Source organism: Ostrea edulis, chromosome 2, assembly GCF_947568905.1.
Source record: "Ostrea edulis chromosome 2, xbOstEdul1.1, whole genome shotgun sequence".
NCBI lineage: Eukaryota > Metazoa > Mollusca > Bivalvia > Ostreida > Ostreidae > Ostrea > Ostrea edulis.
The window spans coordinates 2,163,758-2,185,473 of NC_079165.1; the positions used below are offsets into that span (position 1 = coordinate 2,163,758).

Consider the following 21,716-nt stretch of genomic DNA (forward strand, 5'->3'; position numbering starts at 1 on the left):
CGCGGATATATAAAAAAAAACCAAGTTAACTCACGATCTGAATTTCCTGGCAATGCATGTTCAATTCAACGATGGAAATTCATGGGGGGGGGGGGGGGGGGGGGGGGGGGCAAGCATAATTGAGACGAATATGGTTTTAGCTACAAAGAGACATGCTTGCACAAACTTTTTTTTCTCTTCAGTTCAAGTTACTTTACTTCTTTCTCTCTCGGATAAAATGTATATTTGGAGTGTCACGATACGCACATAGCCTATATACAGGTTCTCTTCGTAGCTGTTTCAATAGATGTACACGTCAACGCGAAGTGGCGGCTCCTAATAGGCCGTGGAATGTGGTGTGCAAGTGCGCATGACTTTACGTGAAAGAATGATGCATGCGGCACACAGATTTCTCCTTTGAATATATCCATAAAGTTGATAAAACCTTGAGTAAAAAATTAAGGTTAAATACTATGAAATTCGTGAGGGGTAAACGGCGTGAAGGATACGGTATAAATTTATCACTATATAGATGGTCAATTTTCTTCATTAACAATGCGTATGATTTTCTTTCGTTTCAATAACAACGCGTAGTTTTCTGTCGTCACAATTAAAAACGTGATGGGTAGTATAGAGTGTTTGTTCTGGAGGTAAACATGCACGCACACTCAAAACTATGTCATCAGGAAATTGTGTAAGATTGTCAAGACTACAGTTTTTGATATGTCACCACTTTATTTCCATTTGTGTACTGCGCCAAGACAACCCAATAAAAATGAACCATTAAGAATAAAGCTATTCATATTGAAATTAAGTAAACATGATTTTAAAACGTTTTTCAACAAATATCTAGTACTCGTGATTGCAGATTGGTCTACGGTTAAAAATCCATATTATAACACGTTTCATTTCCGCTTACACAGTAAAAAAAATAACTAATACAACATATTATGTTTATAAAAGAAGCACCAGAAATTTTTCTCTTCATTGATTAGTATCAATAAGCATTTTTAAAAAGTCCTACCTAATATGGACTGTGACTTCCTAATATGGCGAAAACCAAGGTCCAAATATGGGAGATACGAGCGAGGCGGCGCTCCCTAATATGGGATATTTGCGAGTGCGCATGATCCACGTGATACGTTGAAGATATTGCATCATCTACACTAATTCAATTTCAAGGTTTCTACTAAATCTATCAAAATATCACAAAATATGTGATGGGCACGAGACAAGAATGCCTTGTCCTTGAGTATACATCGGGTATAGATCATGGGCTTAACAGAAGGGCGGGGAGATCTCTCAGGTGCGTCATAATCTGAAACTGTGTGTGTTTGGGGTAACATGCACTGGCCTGTGACCAGTGATTTCCCAGGAGGAGGGTGGATATCTTGAACCATCAATTTAAGTATATTTTGATTCCTCGAATACGTGAGACTGAGTTAAGGAAAGAGATATGTCCCCCCCCCCCCTCTCAAATACCTATATCAGGGGTCAGCTACCGCTTGTTTCCGGGTTAATTTTTTTAACTTTAATAATGCTGAACACAGTGGCGTAGCTAGGTTTGAAATATTTGTAAACAGGGGGTCTGGGGGACGGCAGCCCCGCAGAAGCTGAGGACATTTTTCGTAATATGTAATAAAAATTTAACGACAATATTTGTAAGCACGTGCATACGGTGCTACTGTGTAGCTACGCCACTGGAACATATCCGGATCTTTTGCCTGTATATGCACACATACCACTAGTTAGAATAATATAACTGTGTCTCGGGACAGGCCCGGGTCCGTAGGACATTATCATTTTAACGATAGAACATTCTATCTAACATACCACGTTCAGTGCTGTTAAACATGAGAGTGATGCATGACAAAATTTAGAACGAACTCGCACGTTAATGTTACACAGTACAAAAGTTCTAATTTGGAACATAAAGAAATTGACTCCATTAGACCATTTAAAGTACATGGTTTTGAGTAAGACAAATAAAGAAGATAAAAAGCGTGCGTTATCTATGATGAATTACCATGAATTAAAAAGTAATCTGCATGAAGTTACGTAATATGCGCATGTTGCATATGGCTTCAACAATTCACGAATAGAAATTATGTAAATGCTGCTCTCTTTGTTTCTAATTTTTCTGATCAATATCGGGAAGTCCCAATCATAGGTAATCATTTCCGATTAAATACCATATCAAGAAGCATAACTCTTACAATCTCTTTCTCTCTCTCTCTCTCCCTCTGGATGATGAGACCTGTTTATTGAGGACGTCCTCACAATGTCCAGTGGCGTCCCCCCCCCCCCCCTAAAATTTTCAAATTTAAGGTAAATCGTGATATCTTGTTTAGAAAAATGTACTAAACGATAAAAGAAGCAATAATTTCTTCCATTCTCGGAGAAATAAATGACAAAATCTCTTGATTTCTTCAATTACTTTATTGGGAGAACTTAATTTTTCCAAAACCCCTTAAAATTTGCGTCATTTTATTAATTTCACCTTACACAAAATGATGGAAAATATTACAAATGACTAAATAGAAGACATATTTAATATTTCAAACACTATAAAATCTGTAAAATCCAGGAGCTTCCGGGGGCTTCGCCCCATGGGTCCCCACCAGGGCTTTGCCATGGACCCACTGGGGGCCGCCCCTGCCTCATAAAGTGCCCCCCCCCCCGTAACCGCAATTCCTGGACCCGCCCCTGATGTCTAGAAGAGAATCCACGGTTATGTTATTGTAAAGGCAAAAAAGTACTGTGTTATGTATAGCTATAGGGACACCTATAAAATGTACTGTGTTATGTATAGCTATAGGGACACCTATAAAATGTACTGTGTTAGGTATAACTATAGGGACACCTATAAAATGTACTGTGTTATGTATAGCTATAGGGACATCTATAAAATGTACTGTGTTATGTATAGCTATAGGGACATCTATAAAATGTACTGTGTTATGTATAGCTATAGGGACATCTATAAAATGTACTGTGTTATGTATAACTATAGGGACACCTATAAAATGTACTGTGTTATGTATAACTATAGGACACCTATAAAATGTACTGTGTTATGTATAACTATAGGGACACCTATAAAATGTACTGTGTTAGGTATAGCTATAGGGACATCTATAAAATGTACTGTGTTAGGTATAGCTATAGGGACATCTATAAAATATACTGTGTTAGGTATAACTATAGGGACATCTATAAAATGTACTGTGTTATGTATAACTATAGGACACCTATAAAATGTACTGTGTTAGGTATAGTTATAGGACACCTATAAAATGTACTGTGTTAGGTATAACTATAGGACACCTATAAAATGTACTGTGTTATGTATAGCTATAGGACATCTATAAAATGTACTGTGTTATGTATAACTATAGGACACCTATAAAATGTACTGTGTTAGGTATAACTATAGGGACAACTATAAAATGTACTGTGTTATGTATAGTTATAGGACACCTATAAAATGTACTGTGTTAGGTATAGCTATAGGACACCTATAAAATGTACTGTGTTATGTATAACTATAGGGACACCTATAAAATGTACTGTGTTAGGTATAGCTATAGGGACATCTATAAAATGTACTGTGTTATGTATAGCTATAGGGACATCTATAAAATGTACTGTGTTATGTATAACTATAGGGACACCTATAAAATGTACTGTGTTATGTATAACTATAGGACACCTATAAAATGTACTGTGTTATGTATAGTTATAGGACACCTATAAAATGTACTGTGTTAGGTATAACTATAGGACATCTATACAATGTACTGTGTTAGGTATAGATATCGGACACCTATAAAATGTACTGTGTTATGTATAACTATAGGGACATCTATAAAATGTACTGTGTTAGGTATAACTATAGGACACCTATAAAATGTACTGTGTTATGTATAGCTATAGGACATCTATAAAATGTACTGTGTTATGTATAACTATAGGACACCTATAAAATGTACTGTGTTAGGTATAGCTATAGGGACATCTATAAAATGTACTGTGTTATGTATAGCTATAGGGACACCTATAAAATGTACTGTGTTAGGTATAGCTATAGGGACACCTATAAAATGTACTGTGTTAGGTATAACTATAGGGACAACTATAAAATGTACTGTGTTATGTATAACTATAGGGACACCTATAAAATGTACTGTGTTATGTATAGTTATAGGACACCTATAAAATGTACTGTGTTAGGTATAACTATAGGACATCTATAAAATGTACTGTGTTAGGTATAGCTATAGGGACATCTATAAAATGTACTGTGTTAGGTATAACTATAGGGACATCTATAAAATGTACTGTGTTATGTATAGTTATAGGACACCTATAAAATGTACTGTGTTAGGTATAGCTATAGGGACATCTATAAAATGTACTGTGTTATGTATAACTATAGGGACATCTATAAAATGTACTGTGTTATGTATAACTATAGGGACACCTATAAAATGTACTGTGTTATGTATAACTATAGGGACATCTATAAAATGTACTGTGTTAGGTATAGCTATAGGACATCTATAAAATGTACTGTGTTATGTATAACTATAGGGACATCTATAAAATGTACTGTGTTAGGTATAACTATAGGGACATCTATAAAATGTACTGTGTTATGTATAACTATAGGGACATCTATAAAATGTACTGTGTTATGTATAACTATAGGACACCTATAAAATATACTGTGTTAGGTATAGCTATAGGACATCTATAAAATGTACTGTGTTAGGTATAGCTATAGGGACATCTATAAAATGTACTGTGTTATGTATAGCTATAGGACACCTATAAAATGTACTGTGTTAGGTATAACTATAGGGACATCTATAAAATGTACTGTGTTAGGTATAACTATAGGGACACCTATAAAATGTACTGTGTTATGTATAACTATAGGGACACCTATAAAATGTACTGTGTTAGGTATAACTATAGGACACCTATAAAATGTACTGTGTTATGTATAGTTATAGGACACCTATAAAATGTACTGTGTTAGGTATAGTTAGGGACACCTATAAAATGTACTGTGTTAGGTATAGTTATAGGACATCTATAAAATGTACTGTGTTATGTATAACTATAGGGACACCTATAAAATGTACTGTGTTATGTATAGCTATAGGGACATCTATAAAATGTACTGTGTTAGGTATAACTATAGGGACACCTATAAAATGTGCTGTGTTAGGTATAACTATAGGACAACTATAAAATGTACTGTGTTAGGTATAGATATAGGGACACCTATAAAATGTACTGTGTTATGTATAACTATAGGGACACCTATAAAATGTACTGTGTTAGGTATAACTATAGGACACCTATAAAATGTACTGTGTTATGTATAGTTATAGGACACCTATAAAATGTACTGTGTTAGGTATAGTTAGGGACACCTATAAAATGTACTGTGTTAGGTATAGTTATAGGACACCTATAAAATGTACTGTGTTAGGTATAGTTAGGGACACCTATAAAATGTACTGTGTTAGGTATAGTTATAGGACATCTATAAAATGTACTGTGTTATGTATAGATATAGGACACCTATAAAATGTACTGTGTTAAGTATAGATATAGGACACCTATAAAATGTACTGTGTTAGGTATAGCTATAGGACACCTATAAAATGTACTGTGTTAGGTATAGCTATAGGACATCTATAAAATGTACTGTGTTATGTATAACTATAGGGACATCTATAAAATGTACTGTGTTAGGTATAACTATAGGACATCTATAAAATGTACTGTGTTATGTATAACTATAGGACACCTATAAAATGTACTGTGTTAGGTATAGCTATAGGACACCTATAAAATGTACTGTGTTAGGTATAGTTATAGGGACATCTATAAAATGTACTGTGTTAGGTATAGTTATAGGACATCTATAAAATGTACTGTGTTAGGTATAGCTATAGGGACATCTATAAAATGTACTGTGTTATGTATAACTATAGGGACACCTATAAAATGTACTGTGTTATGTATAACTATAGGGACACCTATAAAATGTACTGTGTTAGGTATAACTATAGGACATCTATAAAATGTACTGTGTTAGGTATAGCTATAGGACACCTATAAAATGTACTGTGTTAGGTATAACTATAGGGACACCTATAAAATGTACTGTGTTAGGTATAACTATAGGACATCTATAAAATGTACTGTGTTAGGTATAACTATAGGACATCTATAAAATGTACTGTTATGTATAACTATAGGACATCTATAAAATGTACTGTGTTATGTATAGCTATAGGACACCTACAAAATGTACTGTGTTAGGTATAACTATAGGGACACCTATAAAATGTACTGTGTTATGTATAGCTATAGGGACATCTATAAAATGTACTGTGTTAGGTATAACTATAGGACATCTATAAAATGTACTGTGTTAGGTATAACTATAGGACACCTATAAAATGTACTGTGTTAGGTATAACTATAGGGACACCTATAAAATGTACTGTGTTATGTATAGCTATAGGGACATCTATAAAATGTACTGTGTTAGGTATAACTATAGGACATCTATAAAATGTACTGTGCTATGTATAGCTATAGGACACCTATAAAATGTACTGTGTTAGGTATAGTTATAGGGACATCTATAAAATGTACTGTGTTAGGTATAGCTATAGGGACATCTATAAAATGTACTGTGTTAGGTATAGCTATAGGGACATCTATAAAATGTACTGTGTTAGGTATAACTATAGGACACCTATAAAATGTACTGTGTTAGGTATAGCTATAGGGACACCTATAAAATGTACTGTGTTAGGTATAGCTATAGGGACATCTATAAAATGTACTGTGTTAGGTATAGCTATAGGGACATCTATAAAATGTACTGTGTTAGGTATAACTATAGGGACATCTATAAAATGTACTGTGTTAGGTATAGCTATAGGGACATCTATAAAATGTACTGTGTTAGGTATAACTATAGGGACATCTATAAAATGTACTGTGTTAGGTATAACTATAGGGACATCTATAAAATGTACTGTGTTAGGTATAGCTATAGGGACATCTATAAAATGTACTGTGTTAGGTATAACTATAGGGACATCTATAAAATGTACTGTGTTAGGTATAGCTATAGGGACATCTATAAAATGTACTGTGTTAGGTATAACTATAGGGACATCTATAAAATGTACTGTGTTATGTATAACTATAGGGACATCTATAAAATGTACTGTGTTAGGTATAACTATAGGGACATCTATAAAATGTACTGTGTTATGTATAGTTATAGGACACCTATAAAATGTACTGTGTTAGGTATAGCTATAGGACATCTATAAAATGTACTGTGTTAGGTATAACTATAGGGACATCTATAAAATGTACTGTGTTATGTATAACTATAGGGACATCTATAAAATGTACTGTGTTAGGTATAACTATAGGGACACCTATAAAATGTACTGTGTTAGGTATAGCTATAGGACATCTATACAATGTACTGTGTTATGTATAACTATAGGGACATCTATAAAATGTACTGTGTTAGGTATAACTATAGGGACATCTATAAAATGTACTGTGTTAAGTATAGCTATAGGGACACCTATAAAATGTACTGTGTTAGGTATAGTTAGGGACACCTATAAAATGTACTGTGTTAGGTATAGCTATAGGACACCAATAAAATGTACTGTGTTAGGTATAGTTATAGGACACCTATAAAATGTACTGTGTGAGGTATAACTATAGGACACCTATAAAATGTACTGTGTTAGGTATAGCTATAGGGACATCTATAAAATGTACTGTGTTATGTATAACTATAGGGACACCTATAAAATGTACTGTGTTAGGTATAAATAGGGACACCTATAAAATGTACTGTGCTAGGTATAGCTATAGGACATCTATAAAATGTACTGTGTTAGGTATAACTATAGGGACATCTATAAAATGTACTGTGTTATGTATAGCTATAGGGACATCTATAAAATGTACTGTGTTAGGTATAACTATAGGGACATCTATAAAATGTACTGTGTTAGGTATAACTATAGGGACATCTATAAAATGTACTGTGTTAGGTATAGCTATAGGACAACTATAAAATGTACTGTGTTAGGTATAACTATAGGGACACCTATAAAATGTACTGTGTTAGGTATAGTTATAGGACACCTATAAAATGTACTGTGTTATGTATAGCTATAGGGACACCTATAAAATGTACTGTGTTAGGTATAGCTATAGGGACATCTATAAAATGTACTGTGTTAAGTATAACTATAGGACATCTATAAAATGTACTGTGTTAGGTATAGCTATAGGACATCTATAAAATGTACTGTGTTAGGTATAGCTATAGGGACACCTATAAAATGTACTGTGTTAGGTATAACTATAGGACACCTATAAAATATACTGTGTTAGGTATAGCTATAGGACATCTATAAAATGTACTGTGTTAGGTATAGCTATAGGACACCTATAAAATGTACTGTGTTATGTATAACTATAGGGACACCTATAAAATGTACTGTGTTAGGTATAACTATAGGACACCTATAAAATGTACTGTGTTATGTATAGTTATAGGACACCTATAAAATGTACTGTGTTAGGTATAGTTAGGGACACCTATAAAATGTACTGTGTTAGGTATAGTTATAGGACATCTATAAAATGTACTGTGTTATGTATAACTATAGGGACACCTATAAAATGTACTGTGTTATGTATAACTATAGGGACACCTATAAAATGTACTGTGTTAGGTATAACTATAGGACACCTATAAAATGTACTGTGTTAGGTATAGCTATAGGGACACCTATAAAATGTACTGTGTTATGTATAACTATAGGGACACCTATAAAATGTACTGTGTTAGGTATAACTATAGGACACCTATAAAATGTACTGTGTTATGTATAGTTATAGGACACCTATAAAATGTACTGTGTTAGGTATAGTTAGGGACACCTATAAAATGTACTGTGTTAGGTATAGTTATAGGACACCTATAAAATGTACTGTGTTAGGTATAGTTAGGGACACCTATAAAATGTACTGTGTTAGGTATAGTTATAGGACATCTATAAAATGTACTGTGTTATGTATAGATATAGGACACCTATAAAATGTACTGTGTTAAGTATAGATATAGGACACCTATAAAATGTACTGTGTTAGGTATAGCTATAGGACATCTATAAAATGTACTGTGTTAGGTATAACTATAGGGACACCTATAAAATGTACTGTGTTAGGTATAGCTATAGGACATCTATACAATGTACTGTGTTATGTATAACTATAGGGACATCTATAAAATGTACTGTGTTAGGTATAACTATAGGGACATCTATAAAATGTACTGTGTTAAGTATAGCTATAGGGACACCTATAAAATGTACTGTGTTAGGTATAGTTAGGGACACCTATAAAATGTACTGTGTTAGGTATAGCTATAGGACACCAATAAAATGTACTGTGTTAGGTATAGTTATAGGACACCTATAAAATGTACTGTGTTAGGTATAACTATAGGGACACCTATAAAATGTACTGTGTTATGTATAACTATAGGGACACCTATAAAATGTACTGTGTTAGGTATAACTATAGGACACCTATAAAATGTACTGTGTTATGTATAGTTATAGGACACCTATAAAATGTACTGTGTTAGGTATAGTTAGGGACACCTATAAAATGTACTGTGTTAGGTATAGTTATAGGACACCTATAAAATGTACTGTGTTAGGTATAGTTAGGGACACCTATAAAATGTACTGTGTTAGGTATAGTTATAGGACATCTATAAAATGTACTGTGTTATGTATAGATATAGGACACCTATAAAATGTACTGTGTTAAGTATAGATATAGGACACCTATAAAATGTACTGTGTTAGGTATAGCTATAGGACATCTATAAAATGTACTGTGTTAGGTATAACTATAGGGACACCTATAAAATGTACTGTGTTAGGTATAGCTATAGGACATCTATACAATGTACTGTGTTATGTATAACTATAGGGACATCTATAAAATGTACTGTGTTAGGTATAACTATAGGGACATCTATAAAATGTACTGTGTTAAGTATAGCTATAGGGACACCTATAAAATGTACTGTGTTAGGTATAGTTAGGGACACCTATAAAATGTACTGTGTTAGGTATAGCTATAGGACACCAATAAAATGTACTGTGTTAGGTATAGTTATAGGACACCTATAAAATGTACTGTGTTAGGTATAACTATAGGACACCTATAAAATGTACTGTGTTAGGTATAACTATAGGGACATCTATAAAATGTACTGTGTTAGGTATAACTATAGGACACCTATAAAATGTACTGTGTTATGTATAACTATAGGGACATCTATAAAATGTACTGTGTTATGTATAACTATAGGACACCTATAAAATGTACTGTGTTATGTATAACTATAGGGACATCTATAAAATGTACTGTTTTAGGTATAACTATAGGGACACCTATAAAATGTACTGTGTTATGTATAGCTATAGGACATCTATAAAATGTACTGTGTTAGGTATAGCTATAGGACACCTATAAAATGTACTGTGTTATGTATAGTTATAGGACACCTATAAAATGTACTGTGTTAGGTATAGCTATAGGACACCTATAAAATGTACTGTGTTATGTATAGTTATAGGACATCTATAAAATGTACTGTGTTATGTATAACTATAGGGACATCTATAAAATGTACTGTGTTAGGTATAGCTATAGGGACATCTATAAAATGTACTGTGTTAGGTATAACTATAGGACACCTATAAAATGTACTGTGTTATGTATAGTTATAGGACATCTATAAAATGTACTGTGTTATGTATAGCTATAGGACATCTATAAAATGTACTGTGTTAGGTATAACTATAGGGACACCTATAAAATGTACTGTGTTATGTATAGCTATAGGACACCTATAAAATGTACTGTGTTATGTATAACTATAGGGACATCTATAAAATGTACTGTGTTATGTATAGCTATAGGACACCTATAAAATGTACTGTGTTAGGTATAACTATAGGGACATCTATAAAATGTACTGTGTTATGTATAGCTATAGGGACATCTATAAAATGTACTGTGTTAGGTATAACTATAGGGACATCTATAAAATGTACTGTGTTAGGTATAGCTATAGGGACATCTATAAAATGTACTGTGTTAGGTATAACTATAGGGACATCTATAAAATGTACTGTGTTAGGTATAACTATAGGGACATCTATAAAATGTACTGTGTTAGGTATAGATATAGGGACATCTATAAAATGTACTGTGTTAGGTATAACTATAGGGACATCTATAAAATGTACTATGTTAGGTATAGATATAGGGACATCTATAAAATGTACTGTGTTAGGTATAACTATAGGGACACCTATACAATTAAGTTTAAATTTATCTAACACTCTTTCGAATTGTGAAAAAAAAAATGGTTTCGAGAGCGAATATTAGTGAGAACATGTCCCCACACCACTTGTTCTCACTATCTAATATTTTGTATCTACATCTTTCACATGCTGTGGATCACGTTTTATGGGGACGTAATTGTTAGGATAGAATTTCTCTCTCTCTCTCTCTCTCTCTCTCTCTCTCTCTCTCTCTCTCTAGCCGACCAAAGCTACTAAGTGAGGATACTTATAAAAGTTTATCTAATACTATCTTTCGAATTATGAAAAAAATAAGTTTTTGAGAGGGAATATTAGTAAGGATATGTCCTCACACCACTTGTCCTCACTAAGCTAATATTTTGTGTAGATCTACATCTTTCACATGCTGTAGATCACATTTATGAGGACGTAATTGTGAGGACATTATCTTTATCCTCATAGTGCAATTCTGTCCTCACAACTTCTGTCCATTGGTTGAAATTTGTCCTCATTTTACACGTTTTACTGCCGCCCCCCCCCCCCCCCCCCCCGGCCCTCTCAATAGTTTTTAGACAAATGGAAAAATTTACGACAAGAGATATATAGATATGATGAATAACAAAATATATAATCTGTTTTCTGGTATGAATTAATACCACTAATCATTAGTAGATTTATATATCATTTATTAGATAAATATATTTATATACAGCTTCCACATCAAGTGATCTTATTAAATATCATAGATAGGGTGAGAGTTATCATGCAGGCCAGGTCCCTTAATACAGTAGAAACAATTAATTTGTAATAATTGAGCAGTGGTATAATTATAAGAATCAAGATGCCAATGGTCTGAAGATTGTGCGATTTTAATTTAGAATACATTTATATACTTTTTCATGTGTGGCAGGAGGGGAGAAAAAAAAACAATGGAACAGACCGGAGTTCAAACCTGGGCCCCGTGAATCTCTAGTCAGGTGCTCTCTCAACTGAGCTATATGGCCACCAACGATCGAACCTAGCTGACCGCTACATTCCTCCCTCCTAATGTCTTCGCACCTTGAAAACATCAACCCAGGATCTTCATCCCCTGGCAGGCATTTTCACCTGTCAGTTCCAGGGGCTGGTCTACGGCACCAAATATAATAGAAGGGAGAAATTGCACCGGACCAGACCCAGTATGAGGTCCCCTCCCCCAACGATTTAAGAATTCGAAGATCAGGCATTTTTTTTTTATTTCGGCTGCCCTCACCCCCCCCCCCCTTTGAAAACGATGCTACATTGTACATGCCTGTTGTTTCTAAGAGCAGGGACTGACACTAATTTTAATACCAACCTGTCCCTTCGGACAAGTCAACATGAAATTTAGGTTGTCCGAATGGAAAATGTACTTGTCCGAAACTGACCAACAAAAAACTGTAATGTATATGCATTGCATTCTCATGAGTGTTTTTTTTTATTAATAGTGTTACCCTGGTTTTCTTGTGATCTCCATGTGAAATCATTAATTAATAATAATGTATTGAATGGTTTCAAAACTCCTGTCACTCAGACAGCAATCTATGTATATACATTTTTACCTTAATGTTTGCAGGCAGAACACTTAGTTACAGACAGAAGTTGAGCCATATTTATGTACTTCCAGATCTGCAGCAAATTGTTTTATTTAAGACTATAATGGATCAAATAATCAGAGAATATACCCCTTAAATTCTTTTTAATAAATTATTATTTGATAACCTATTGATAATTTTTCATTTTGGACATGTTTTTCGTAAAAATTATTCAATTTTAACTTCGGAAAAAGTGTTCTATATCTGTTTGTTCACTTCCAAGAATCACGCGACAATAGAGACATCTGATTGGCGCGATTAAAATACACCGTGAAGCTGATTGGTCGATATTAATGAACAATCTAAATTTAGATCAGGGAAAACCAGAAAAACGCCATATTGATTATCAGATTATTTCTATCGACGAGATGTTCTTCAAAAACTTTAAGGACTCTTTTCACGTAGAATTTATTAAAATTTCACGGATACCCTTCATTTATTTTTGGTTGTCCCATCGGACAGGTAAACTACAGAACTTAGTTTTCCGACCACCGTTTTAAGTTGTCCCGGACAATCGGACAGCCGTTAGTGTCAGTCCCTGTTAGAGACAGTATATGTAGGTACAACAGAATTCTAAAAATGATTGTATCAAAGGGGCATTATCTGTAATTTTGTCACCAAAAATTTAATTCAATGAAAATTGCTCTATATCATATTTTCGGTAATAACACCAATATCTAATTATTTCAAACACTTTTTTTTTTTTTTTTTACCTCAAAACAGACACATGAATAAGTGATTTTGGTGATTAAATAATAATTGTTTTGTAAGACTAATTTGCACTATTAAAAGCGGTTATCTAAAGTAGTTTTATAAAATTTCTCTTGAGGTTTTTTCTTCTTTCTTTTTTGAACAAAATGAATAATTTTATTAGTCATTGATATATATTCCTATGCCATTGAGATATTTTGAGAGAAAAAAAAATGGTTACCATCACTTTCATAGCTAATGGCCCTCCGATTCGAAATTAAAAAAAAAAAAATTATCCCTACTCTTACCGGAAGTGACGCCACTAACATCCCCGTTCCCATGTCCCCGGGGAGAGAAAGGTGTTTGACAGATTATTCGCCTAGTGTGACCCCAGGATTCATAGTCTCAACACACTTCGTCCACAAATGACGTACATCTGTGTGCAGTACCTCCGTTATTCTCTATTCCTGTTCGCTACTGTGGTCATGGTTTGATTAAACCTAAATCTAAACATTAATATGACTAATTGTGTCAAAGGCTTGTTGAAAAGGAAACCACATACTCCCATTGTGAACCCGCTTCAACCCAGAAGTCATAGTTCGAAAGAAATTGAATCCAAACTGAAGCACAGGATGTTAAAACTTGACAATCGATCAAGTCCTTGCGTGTGGTTCTTGAGATTTTTAACTGAATAATTTCCTTATTTATACGATATGTACACGTATACCTCTGATGTAAAATTTCAGCCAATTACTGACCCGCTCTAACCCCCAGGAGTCGTGGATTGAATACACTTCTATACCATATGAATGTTTGCATATTATTCTCACCAACTCTACCCTAGAACTTCTTGAGAAGATTTTTAAGGAAGTGTCTTATGTATTCTTTGGTGAGACTTCTGAATGATTTAAAATGTCGTATCTGACACCAAACAATATCATTGAATATAGTGTGCCATATTGTGGAAGCAAGGTCATTTGGTCAAGGTCAGGTCACTAATTCGGAAAACTGCAACGCGGAGAGATTACGTCATACATGTAGCTCACAGAGAGGATACGTATGAACTCAAAGTGTCATGACCTTCAATCATTAAGGAAGTTTGGTCAAGGTCGATAGTGGAACGTTCTAGAATATTCTTTGAAAGGAGATATCAGAATTTTAAAATATTCGAAGATCACATACATGTACTTGGCAAAAAAAAAAAAAAGAATATCGTGTGTCATGATCCTGAACCAAGGTTCATTTGTCCAAAGTTTGCAATAAGCGTGGATTCGTTATAAGCTTAAAAGGTCACACATGGCACACAGTTTATCAATGAGCAGACATGATGTTCTAGCATTAAGTCATGGACATTTAGTCAAGTGGAAGGTGCATTCATTTGATTTGTGTCTTTAAAATGGGAACTAGTTTACGATGGCTCTTTCCTTGAAACCATCTTAGACTATAATGCTTTCATGAGCTAGTGACAGAATGATTGGCATTTGGATATAAGAATAAGAGGGGTCCTCCTTTTGTGAGTGATATTCTTTTCTTGACGTTTCATTGCTAAGGGTTTAGTAGCATTTGAGATTTTACCTGGAAACTATCTCTCACCACCTGGTGACCTCAAAATCAACTGGATCATTCTTAGTCATTAATACTCTTTCTGTGGATCATTCTTAGTCATTAATGCTCTTTCTGTGGATCATTCTTAGTCATTGATACTCTTTCTGTGAAGTCTCGGCCAGTTATATTTTACGATATCATCCAAAACCATGTGGCCAGAGACCGACAGTCACAGACAGACTGACGGACAAGTGGAGGTAAACAAAAAGACGAAAATGAATATTAAAGACTGTAATGAAGAGACGATCTAGACGCTCATAATTGGTGCAGATATTTCTTATGCCCAAATAACATGTCGTGATAATTCCGCAAGATCATTTGGCCAATGAGAAGTTTACTGTAAAACGATACAAAGAATATTGTGTGTCGTAATGGAAGGATATTAGAAGCTTACAAAATAGTGATCTAGATATCCATGACCTTGTATTAAGGTGCATTTGCATAAGTCAATATCATTTGTAAAATAATTAGAAATATTAATTTGCTCCATGCCTAACACTGAGAAGGTGACCAGATAGCAGGTTGTGGTTTTACATGCATTACGGTTATAACAGTAAAATCTGTATAATTGTAACATCTAAGTCACTGATAAAAAAGAAATTTGAAAATTTTGTCTCGGTTCTAATTCTGTGATGAAGAAACGTTAGAGATATGATCTGTTACTTTTATTCACGAAAGTTGACAAGTTCGAAGACACACTCATTGCAAAGTCAATATGCAATTAAGTTTACCTAATTTAGTGATATCTTTACTGTAAAACGATACAAAGAATATTGTGTGTCGTAATGGAAGGATATTAGAAGCTTACAAAATAGTGATCTAGATATCCATATAAAGAAACTGATTCATATCTTTTGAAAAACAAATGATTTTAAACACATTAGACAGTAGATCTTAATCATTATTAGTGAAAAATATTGGGGAAAATCGTGAATCAGTCCAGTTTCAATAGTAAATGTACATGTATTGTATTGTTTATTACCAAAAGCAGTACTGTTTATAGGTTACAAAGAACATATATTACAATTATAACATAAATGAGGAAGACATCAATAAGTTATGATAACGTGACAATTTGTAAATACGAAATAGAACATGCGTCTCAAATTAGAAAGATTCCTAAAATATTCTGACTCCAAATAAAGATATTTTGCTACTCTGGCCTACATGTACCAAAGTCATTATTCTTGTTTATTTTTCATAACATGACATTTATATAGAAAATATCACTAACTATGTGTTGAACAACAAGTAGTTTCTCTAATTAACACATATAAAATCCGGACACAAGAATTTAACACATTGAATTTTTGAAGAGGATAAATGTTGAAAATCAGGAATTTCAGGGTTTTTTGTTTTTTTGTTTTTGTTTTTTACCTATAATTAGGAAAAAATTAGGAACAGCTCAAAATAAGGAACAATAAGACAAATCATGAGTTGCTTGACAGACTGCAAATAATATAAAGAACATGTTTCTTGAAATGTTGAGGATAAACTTCTTTATGGTGTAGCCTCTGATTTCAGTTTAGAAGCTTTATTAAAAAAAATCCCCAAATTACACATAATACCTGTACTTGTATTTGAGTACAGCTGTAATAATTTATATATTGACGGGTTTTCATGATAATACTTATCAATATATGATTTTTAAAGTCTTTTTTATATAAAGGACAAATAAATATAAGGTTATATTCATCTTACTCGGGTATATTAAAATATCTCCCTCTTTCGATTTCCAGCTCACGAGAGGACAATCTAAATTTACTTATAACTAGAATCGGTTTTGTTAATTATATACCTATGCATACTTATGTACCTATACATACAACACTTCGATAAAAAAAGTCACAGAGCGAAACAGCCAAATCACGAAAGAACTGGGCGCTCTCATCACTGGACAGAAAATTTCACAGACACCCCCCACCCCCACCCCCCAATCAATCCATGTTATAAAGCTACATTCGATATTCGTGATAAAACCTTACATACACACACATAAACATTGGTGTAGGGCTGTATCTATATGTGTAGAAACGTTTCCAAAATTGTACATACATGCATGACTCGATCAACTTTACATTTTGAGTAAGTGTCATTTTAAAAACGGCTTGGGGTAATTTATGGAGCGGAGTGGAGTGGAGTTGTGGAGTCATGGAGTGGAGTCAATGAATAAAATTCATGTTTATCATATATAGGATAAACATTTACTAACCACAACACAGGACTTTGATAGAAATGCTTACAAATAAAAGAACATGCATTACTGAAGGAAGAAACTGACCATGATTTTGCAACTCTTAACCAGAAATTAATATAGCATTAGCGTAATTTGACTACTAGCATAAAATAATTGCACTTGAATTATGGCCATGCTAATTATGCAAGATAACTAGCCAAACAATAAGATAAGTTAAAAAAATCATGTAATGTCTTAGCCCCTCTTACACTGCTGTGGAGAGAGGCTAAAACCCTTGCATTTTAATCTGTCTCATGTGCTACCCAATAAAATACTATATTTACTTCTGTCAATTTATCAATAATATTGATATGTTATATATCAATCTATAATTCATAAAAAAAAAAAAAATACTCAGCTATTTTAATAAAAACACATGAATAGGAAATGCCATTGCCAAAGCCATGCAGTGCACAGTGTTAAAATGATGAAGGGATTATCTGGCATAGCAGGTCATAAATCTTTCCTCATTGTTAGCGCTTGTGACAGGAAAATTTTCCTCACAGCTAAGGGGATGAAGGGGCTTTGACAGATGTGTGTGCAACTAAAGTAGAACAAACAGATTGAACCAAATTCCAGCACACCCATTTCTACCGGATGGGGGTGTTGAGAGTTACATTACTCTAAACTAAAGAGTGGCGGTTAGGGGAGAGTTACATTACTCTAAACTAAAGAGTGGCGGTTAGGGGAGAGTTACATTACTCTAAACTAAAGAGTGGCGGTTAGGGGAGAGTTACATTACTCTAAACTAAAGAGTGGCGGTTAGGGGAGAGTTACATTACTCTAAACTAAAGAGTGGCGGTTGGGGGATACATGTGATACTGATAATAATGCACAGAGACACCTCTCCATGACTCCACGACTCCACTCCGCTCCACTCCATAAATTACCCACAGTATATTGCAAGGAGCTTGATTTATTAAAGACTCGCAAAATGATTCTAAAAAATGAATTGTTAACAAAAATGATTTTAGAATTTAGCACTGTATGCAATGCTGGTATTAAGTTAAAGTTAAGTTCATGCACAGTGTCTAAACTACAAATATCATCAAGTTTAACACCCTTACGAACACAAGCATTGTGGTCACACACTCTCTTGACCGAAATCGCTGTGTCAAGTGATCAGTTTTAGTAGAAATTAATCTAAAACGCCTGCTGGTCTCGATCCAGCGATACACTGATCAGTCGACACGTTAAACCACCGAGCTACTCAGCTAGGCAATGAAATTTAAACGGATAGACAAATATTGCTGATTTTTATATTTCCATTCATGCTTAAAGTATACCTCCTTAACTGAGGAATCCAGTGATGTAAATACAATCTAAATTTGAAATTTTTCTGTCTCTTTTAAAACATTTACAAAAGCAGAGACCAACCGTGTTTTGCTCCCAGACCCACCCACCCACCCACCCCCCCCCCCCACCCACCCCAAAAAAACCACACATATTGTTTCACATCAGAAAGTTAATTTGGAGATATAATACTTGTTTGTCTTTTGTGGATCCAAGACTGTACCTTGTTGTTATAAATAATGAAGGAAGCTCAGTGGCGGATTTAAGGGGGGCACAGCCGACGTGCACCCCCACCCCCTAAAATCTTCAACTTTAAGGTAAAATTGTCCCCTCTTGTTTAGAAATTTGTAAACGATAAAAGAAGCAATAATTTCTTCCACTCTCGGAGAAATAAATGACAAAATGTTTTGATTTATTGAATTAATTTTATTGGGAGAACTTACATTTTTCCCAAAACCCCTTAAAATTTGCGTCATTTTATTAATTTAACCTTATTGAAAATGACAGAAAATAGTAAAAATGACTACTCAGGAGACATATTTCAAGCCCTATAAATCTGTAAAATCCAGGAGCTTTCGGGGGCTTCGCTCCCTGGGTCCCCTCCAGGGCCTTGTCCTGGACCCACTGAGGACCTCAGGGCGGACGCCAGACCCCCTACCTCATAAAGTTGCGCCTCCTAAACGTAATTCCTGGATCCGTCCCTGGAGTTTGAATTGAACATTGATAAGAAAGGTCAACTTATCACAAAACTGGTGACGTTAATAGTTCCCTGCTGTTGATTTCTCTATGTATATAGTGGGATATGTTAAGATCCAAATCGTTTATTAACTCGATTGAAGGAATATCAGGTCTAATGCTTAGTTTATTCTAATGAAAGGTGAATATAACGAACAGTGATCAATCTCATAAAGGAATAAAAGATAGAGGGTTGGGCAATCACGGACCCCTGGATACACCAAAGGCGGAATCAGGTGCCTCGGAGGAGTAAGCATCCCGTGTCGACCGTTCGCACCCGCCGTGAGCGCTATATTTTGATCAGTAAACGAAGTAATCCGAACTCAAATCAGTGTGCCAAGAACGGCCGAACAGTCGGTATGAAATAAGTCAAACAGCATTTGACCTAATGATAGGTTGTATTGGCACACTAGATCGTTATAACGACCGATATGTGACGAGATTATGTAATCTGCTCCTCAGTGTTCTAGTTAACTGATTAGTATGTAACAAAGCATGGCAGTTTTCCTGTCATACAATAAAAGTGAGACCTGTTTAACGTGAACACCAATCATCAGCAACATTGTACATCAACATTAACATTGTACACCAACATTAACAGTGTAGATCAACATTAACAGTGTACATCAACATCAACATTGTACTTCAACATTAACATTGTACATCAACATTAACAATGTACATCAACATTAACAGTGTACACCAACATTAACAATGTACATCAACATTAACAATGTACACCAACATTAACAGTGTACATCAACATTAACAGTGTACACCAACATTAACAGTGTACATCAACATTAACAGTGTACATCAACATTAACATTGTACATCAACATTAACAGTGTACATCAACATTAACAATGTACAACAACATTAACAGTGTACATCAACATTAACATTGTACATCAACATTAACAGTGTACATCAACATTAACAGTGTACATCATCATTAACAGTGTACATCAACATTAACAGTGTACACCAACATTAACAATGTACATCAACATTAACAGTGTACATCAACATTAACAATGTACATCAACATTAACATTGTACATCAACATTAACAGTGTACATCAACATTAACAGTGTACATCAACATTAACAGTGTACACCAACATTAACAGTGTACATCAACATTAACAGTGTACATCAACATTAACAATGTACATCAACATTAACATTGTACATCAACATTAACAGTGTACATCAACATTAACATTGTACATCAACATTAACAGTGTACACCAACATTAACAGTGTACATCAACATTAACAGTGTACATCAACATTAACATTGTACATCATCATTAACAGTGTACATCAACATTAACAGTGTACATCAACATTAACAATGTACATCAACATTAACAATGTACATCAACATTAACAGTGTACATCAACATTAACAGTGTACACCAACATTAACAGTGTACATCAACATTAACAGTGTACATCAACATTAACATTGTACATCAACATTGTACATCAACATTAACAGTGTACACCAACATTAACAGTGTACATCAACATTAACAATGTACATCAACATTAACAGTGTACATCAACATTAACAATGTACATCAACATTAACATTGTACATCAACATTAACAGTGTAGATCAACATTAACAGTGTAGATCAACATTAACAGTGTACATCAACATTAACAATGTACATCAACATTAACAATGTACATCAACATTAACAGTGTACATCAACATTAACAGTGTACACCAACATTAACAGTGTACATCAACATTAACAGTGTACATCAACATTAACATTGTACATCAACATTGTACATCAACATTAACAGTGTACACCAACATTAACAGTGTACATCAACATTAACAATGTACATCAACATTAACAGTGTACATCAACATTAACAATGTACATCAACATTAACATTGTACATCAACATTAACAGTGTAGATCAACATTAACAGTGTAGATCAACATTAACAGTGTACATCAACATTAACAATGTACATCAACATTAACAATGTACATCAACATTAACAGTGTACATCAACATTAACAGTGTACACCAACATTAACAGTGTACATCAACATTAACAGTGTACATCAA

General features: G+C 34.0%; 2 protein-coding genes across 3 annotated transcripts in view; both read right to left on the minus strand.

Moving 5' to 3' along the window:
- LOC125681851 (N-alpha-acetyltransferase 50-like) overlaps positions 1-21,716 on the minus strand; it is a 205,487-nt gene that overhangs the window by 65,203 nt on the left and 118,568 nt on the right. The gene's annotated exons all lie outside the window — the stretch shown is intronic.
- The window catches only part of LOC125681844 (sodium- and chloride-dependent glycine transporter 2-like), a 60,229-nt gene that overhangs the window by 37,821 nt on the left and 692 nt on the right, over positions 1-21,716 (minus strand). Inside the window, exon 1 of one of the 2 annotated variants that reach the window (XM_048922097.2) lies at positions 1,004-1,107. The exons of the other annotated variant lie outside the window; for it this stretch is intronic. The gene's annotated coding sequence lies outside the window, so the exon portion shown is untranslated. Of the gene's footprint in view, positions 1-1,003; positions 1,108-21,716 lie in introns of those variants that run through there. 2 annotated transcript variants of the gene reach the window in all.